We start from the raw sequence: 6,918 nt of genomic DNA on the forward strand, positions 1-6,918 counted from the left end.
GAGGAGGCCAAAGGCGGTTGGGAAAAGAAGGTGGAGAAATAATGGTGGGAGACAAAGGTTTTGGGTAGATTTTTTAAAATCAGATTATTTGTATTTTTGCTTTTGAGTAGTTTGAGTTCTTTATATATTTTGTGTATTAACCCCTTGGCTCATGCATAGTTTGCAAATATTTTGTTCCTCTCTGGGTTGTTTCTTCATTCTACTGATTGCTTCCTCTGCTTTGCAGAAGGTTTTAAGTTTAATGTAATTACATCTTTGCCTTTGTTGCTTATACTTTTGACAAGTTTAATGTAATTACATCTTTGCTTTTGTTGTTTGTGATTTTGATGTCTATTTGTGCTCAAGATTTCTATACATTATGTTCATTGTCTGCTTTATCAGTAAAAGTATAGTAGAGACTGGGTTTCACCATGTTTGCCAGGCTGGTCTCGAACTCCTGACCTCAGGTGATCTGCCCTCCTCAGCCTCCCAAAGTGCTGGGATTACAGGTGTAAGCCACCATGCCCAGCAATCATCTTCTTTCTTAGATGGAGTCTTGTGTGAAACACACCACAGAAGTTATGTTCACTTACAGCTGGGGGAGGCTGACCACCTTGTGTGACAAGGTTGGAACCCGACTGCCACACTTCCCTGTGTGTCTCCACATGTCCTCAGGCCTGCTGGGGGCTCCCTTGTCCTGGTCTTTCATGCAGAGGAAAGACGTAGTGTGTGTTGAGAGCCAGCCTGGTGGTGGGACGTAGTGACTGCCCAGCCAGTGGAAGCTGCTGCTCTTGCCTCTTCGGACAGTCCCTCCCCTGTCCAGGGGACACTTCATCTAAACACCTCAGGTCAAGCCCAGCAGGAAAATGAGATTCACTTTTCCTTTCTTTTTTTCTTTTTTCTTTCTTTCTTTTTTTTTTTCTTCATGTAGAGTCTCATTCTGTTGTCCAGGCTGGAGTGCAGTGGCGAGATCTCGGCTCATCGCAACCCCTGCCTCCCGGGTTCAAGGGATTATTCTGCCTCAGCCTCCCAGGGAGCTGGGATTACAGGCACCTGCCACCATGTCTGGCTAATTTTTGTATTTTTAGTAGAGACAGGGTTTCACCATGTTGGCCAGGCTCGTCTCGAACTCCTGGCCTCAAGAGATCTGCCCACCTCGGCCTCCCAAAGTGCTGGGATTATAGGCATGAGCTATCAAGCCCAGCCTAGAACTTCCCTTTTCTTTTCTTTTTTTTTTTTTTTTTTTTGACACAGAGTCTTGTTCTGTCCCCCAGGCTGCAGTGCAGTGGCGTAATCTCGACTCACTGCAACCTCCACCTCCCAGGCTCAAACGATTCTCCTGCCTTAGCCTCCCAAGTAGCTGGGACTACAGGCACGCACCACTATGCCCTGCTAATTTTTCTTTTGTATTTTTCGTAGAGACAGGCCAGGCTAGTCTTTAACTCTTACCTCAACTGATCCACCTGCCTCGGCCTCCCAAAGTGCTGGGATTACAAGCATGAGCCACTGTGCCGGGCCAAACTTCCCTTTTCTTTCCATTTCTTGGTATTTGGAAAGTGAGCAGCCATGGAACAGCCGGTGTTTTCAGCTGGTGCAGACCCAGCTGGTATGCTCGTAAGACTTCTAGCTGAAGGAAGTGTCCACCCTGCAGTCTCGCTGGCATCCCATCACCTTCCAGAAGCAGGATGCCAGCTGTATGTGCTCTTGGCTCTGTGCTTGGGGTGCTGGTCTTGCCAGTTTTCCCACCCCTTGTTTCGGGTGAGGTCCCCGCCCAGCTGGCATGGGAAGGAGGATGGGGATTGGTCACCACTGTGGTTTGTTGCAGAGTGAGTTTGGTGGCTGCCTTGCCTGGGCCCAGTTCCCATGTTTCTTCCGCTTGGCAGCAGCTCCAGCCCTGCTCTGTCCCCCATAGCTTCCTGCCCAGCCCCACACTGCAGCCTTCCCAGCACCCAGAAACAGCACAAACCCCACAGAACTCCAGTGTCCCCTCCCCTAGTCGTTTACACACACCTGCTAAGCCAGGCCTGGGACCCACAGCTCCATCATGTGAGCTGTACACGGCCTGGCAGGTTGAGGTGCTAGGTCACCCCTCACCTTTACAAGGCCTCAGGTCATACCATTCATGCGTGCTCTGGGGCCCTCAGAGCCCAAGCTCCCAGCCTGAGGGTCTGTGGCTGAGGCCTCACCCACCCATAGTCCTGCAGTGACCCCAGCTCTGTCGTGAGTCCAGCCAGCTCCAGCCGGGCCAGCAGCAGCTGTACTGGGACACACTGAAGCAGCTGTCCAAGCGCATCAAGCCCCTGCACCGCGTGGTCAACAAGATCGACAAGAATGAAGGTGGGCTGCGGCCGGGGTGGGGGCCAGCACCCTGGGGATGCCACCAGGCTCGTGTCTTATGGTCCCCTCTGCTGTCCCAGACAGAAAAAAGGACCTGAGCAAGATGAAGAGCCTTCTGGACATTGTGACCGACCTCTCCAAGCAGTGAGTTTTGCCCACAGCCAACGTAGGGTCCACAAGGGCGTGGGTCATCCAGCCATGGATGGGCATTTGGTGATGATGTGGGGTTAGCAAATGCCCTAGGCAGCTCTTTGGGCCCTGGACAGAGGCCTCCAAGTCTCCACTCTGGTGTGTGCTGGGGCTTCGAGCCCAGGCTTCATCTTGGCTGGTGCCCAGCCTTTGCCCTACTCCTGACCACTGCTGTGGCCCTCATGCTGGCCCATCACAGCCAGGTCTCATCCAGCCAGTAGTTGGGGGCCCAGCTTGCAGTGACCTGACCATCAGCTGGCCGTGATGGGCCTGAGCATGACCTGGAGTTCTGCCCCTGACTTCCCGGTGACCATGGACAGGCGACTGCATCTCAGTTACCCCATTTGCAGCCCATGTGTGCTGTCATGAAAATGAAACAAGACGGTGCTGGTGAGAAGCAGGTGGAAGGCAGGGCCACGGGCCACAGGCTGCTGTGAGCTCGGGCAGCACCTCAGAACCGCATGGGCGTTGGCCTATACTTCCCTGTCACCTAAACTCAGGGTGTCTCCCCACCCCCATCTAGAAGTGTCTCTCTGTTTTGCTTGTCTGGATAGAATGCCAGTCACTATTGGGTGGTCCTCCAGGCCTTCTTGAGTTGATTCTTCATTAGGGTTATAGGACTGAGCAGGACAGGGACTGGCCTAGGTGCAACTGAGGCCTTCCCAGCCTGGTCAGGGTCCTGGCCACTGTCCCTTCTCTTGACCCATTGCCTCACTGCCAACAGGGATGGGCAGCTCCTAGGGGTGAGGGCCACCTGCCTAGACTCTGGGTCTGGGAACAGCTGGTCAGCTGAAGGGAGCTCCTGCAGAGGTTTCTGAGGGCCGAGGCCCAGTGGCAGTGGTTGGGATCCCAGATCCCAGCCTGAGACCTGCCATGTCTCCCAGCCCTCCAGCACAGAGCTCAGCCCAAGTCCCCTCTCTCTGCAGGTCCCCTGAAGACCTTGCCAAAGTGTGAGATCGCCCTGGAGAAACTCAAGAATGACATGGCGGTGGTGAGTGGGATGCTGGGGACCCCTGGGGGATCGGGGCTCCCTCAAGAACTCCTGGGGGCACCACTGGAGGGGCCTTCACGGTCAGGCTGCGTAGGGGCTGGGCCTGACCTGAGACCCTGCCCACCAGGCCTCTTCCAGGCCAGGTTTGCTGTGCTGGGCGGGAACGTGGGAGAAGTCACCCTCTGTCTGTGGCCCCCGTGGGTGCCTCTGCCACCCGGTCCAGAGACAGCAGGGACTCTGGGGAGGACAAGGCTGTGGGGGTGGGGATTATACCCAGGATCGGCCAACATTGTCTGCACAAGGGTGGAGGCTGAGAGAGAGGCCTCGGGAATCTGGCTGTGAGTGAGGACTGGCCTGAGGTGGGAAGGCCCCCTAAATGGAGAACCCTCAGGTCCCGGGCTTCTGACCGTGCCCATCCTACCTCCAGCCCACTGCCCCTGGTGCCGCTGACCAAACAGCAGTACCTATGCCAGCAGCTCCTGGATGCTGTCCTGGCCAATATCCGCTCACCCTCTTCAGCCATTCCCTGTACCGCACATTCGCTCCAGCCATGACTGCCATCCACGGCCCACTCATCACATACATCCAGCTGGGCTGGGCTTTGCAGAGAGCGGATGGCCAGCCCTGGACCATGTGTTCCCACTGTGGTCACCATGCTGCCTCCTCAAGTCCACAGTGGTATGCACCCAGAAGCACAGGCTTGAGGATGATGAGCGGCAGAGCATCCCCAGCATGCTCCAGGGCGAGGTGGCCAGGCTGGACCCCAAGTGCATGATAAACCTGGACTCTTCTCACTGCAGCAACAATGGCACCGTCCACCTGATCTGCAAGCTGGGCGAGTGTCCAGGAGGGCCAGGCTGGCACAAGTTAGCAAGCCTTGTCCACAGCACCAGGTCTCTGCCATCTGAGCCGGAGGGCACCATGCCCAGACCCCACCCTGTGTTCACACCCCAGCAGGCTGTCTGCTTTGTCTTCACATACACGGAGCCCAGAACAGACTGGCCATGCCTCTGCCCCCACGCACCCTCACCTCCCCAACACAGATGCGGCTCGGCTTGCCTGAGGCCCTAGGGAGGTGGCAGGCAGGACCTCTGGGCACCCATTGATGCAGGGCACTCTGGGCTTCAGGTTTGAAAATCCGAGAGTCAGAGAGACATCCAGGCTTTGCCACAAGCCTCACCAGAACCTCCCGGGGTGTGAAGAGTCCTGTTCAGGAGCAGGGCTGTGAGGCGGGGCAGGCCAGGGCTTGTCCAGGTCACAGGTACAGCCTTGTGTGTTGCAAACGACAAGGACCTCCCAAGTGTGCCACCATGTGCCCACCCACTACCCTACCCAGAGTCCACTGTGGATGGACTGGCAGTGGCTGTACAGTGGGCAGACCCAGAGGAGCTGTCTGGGGGCCCAGGGCAGGCAGGGGTCATTCTGGAAAACCAAGCTTCTAGTGCTGCAGGGACAGTCTCTGTGCCCCTCCCCGGCTCAGGCCCCTTCCTCCCCTCTTCTGGCTCCTCCTGTGTGGAATCTCTCAGGTTCCAGTGGTAACCTGAGAGATAGGAGGCTCTGCTCTTCTTCTGTGTCCCTTTGCCCCTTCATCTTGTGTCCGGTCAGCTTTCCAGGGTGGCTGTGTTCAGTGGCTGAGGGGTGAGAAAGCCTATGGCTCAAGGACAGACCCCACTTTTCCCAGAGGCCACTAGGGAGCTCAGTGGAGCTGACAGGTCCTACCAGTAGCTTGGGCACACAAGACCCCATCTGGGTGATGTGGCTCCAAAGAGTCATGTTGACAGGAGTCAGTCTCCCTGAGCCCAGAGCTGGCCCATAGCAGAGCCAGGGCTGGGTCCCCAAGGTTGTCAGAGGCAAAGCCTTGAGCTCCAAATCCCGTTCAGATTCAGTTCTTCACTGATGGTGAGGCTCCGGGAGGAGAGCCTGATGGCCAGGCAGGCAGCGTGCAGGGATCCTCCTGGTGCTTCAGCCAGTCCTGGGGCTGCCACTTCCCAGAGCACTGCCGGGTGTGCAGGGCGTGGGTGCAGCGCCAGCTGCCTCAGGCTCATGCCCACTGTTCGGTTGCAGGCACCAACCCCTTCCTCAGGTCGATGCACCACCGCGTGACCTCCAGGCGGCTGCAGCTCCCGGACAAGCACTAGGTTACCACCTTGCTCAGCACCTGTGCCCAGAGCATCCACAAGGCCTGCCTCTCGGCTGCCCAGCCAGGACTGCAGGGATGGCCCACAGCCTCATAGGGGCCAAGGATGCATGCCTCCTGTCAGACACTTCTAGATGTTGGCGTCTATGGAGAGCCTGGAGTTAGGTTAGCTTTCCTCCTTTTCTCTCCTGCCTTGGGGATCTGCCAAATGAAATCCCACACTTGTACAGACTGATACGTGCGCAGTGGAGCGGGCTGCCTGCAGGGCGTTGGCCGTCTTCTTGGAGAAGGCACTCCATGTGACTTCCTCCATGAAGCCAGACACAGTCCCCAGCCACGATCCTCGGGCTGCTCTCACCACGGCCTGTCCAGGGTCCGGGTGCATCTCAGCAGCATGAGGGTGTGCTCAGGGTGTTGTTAGAGCGTCTTGTGTGTGCTTGACACACCCCTGCTGCTTTCTATAGGAGAACACAGAGGACATAGGAAACCCTTCAAACACACATGGGACTCTCTGCTCACAGTTTTGTGTTCAGGCTGCACTGCTTTGGGCAAGTGGGGCACCCCCTAGGGAAGCCCCTGAGTCCAGGGCACAGGCTGCCTCTTTTAATACTTGTTTTTTTTCTCATACTCAGGATCTATACTGTAGAATTTATAACACTGTACCCTTAAGCTACACCAAATTTATTAAAAAATATTTTTTCTTTGATAATTAACTTTCCTGTAGCTTTTAAAATTTATAAACTTTTAAATTTTTTAACTTTTTGACTTGTAATAACAGCTTAGAATACATTGTACAGCTAGCTGTATAAAAATATTTTTCTTTATAGCCTGTAAGTTTTTTTATTTGAAAAACGTTCTATTTTAATTTTCATTTTGAAAACTCTGTTAAAAGCTGTGACACAAACATATACATTAGCCTAGGCCTACATTGGGTCAAGATCATCAGTGTTACTCTCTTCCACCTCCACATCTGCTCCCATTGGAAGGTTTTTGGAGGAAATAACGTGTGGATCCAGCTGTCATCTCTTGTAGTAACAATGCCTTTTTCTGGAGTAACTCCTGAAGGACCTTCTGAGGCTGTGTTTCATAGTTAACTTTTTATCTTTAAGTAGGAGTATACTCTAAAATAACAATAAAAAGTATACCATAGTAGGCTGGGCCTGGCGGCTCACGCCTGTAGTCTCAGCACTTTGGGAGGCCAAGGCGAATGGATCACCTGAGGTCAGGAGTTGAGACCAGCCTGGCCAACATGGCAACAGCCCTTCTCTACTAAAAATACAAAAAA

The 6,918-nt window shown here is 54.6% G+C and overlaps 1 pseudogene; it reads left to right on the forward strand.

Annotated features, from left to right (window-relative positions):
- Positions 1 to 338: 338 nt before the first annotated feature.
- On the forward strand, positions 339 to 5,730 carry LOC100980333 (mediator of RNA polymerase II transcription subunit 15-like; annotated as a pseudogene).
- The last annotated feature ends 1,188 nt before the right edge of the window (positions 5,731 to 6,918 follow it).

This window comes from Pan paniscus, chromosome 15 (assembly GCF_029289425.2).
Source record: "Pan paniscus chromosome 15, NHGRI_mPanPan1-v2.0_pri, whole genome shotgun sequence".
Lineage (NCBI taxonomy): Eukaryota > Metazoa > Chordata > Mammalia > Primates > Hominidae > Pan > Pan paniscus.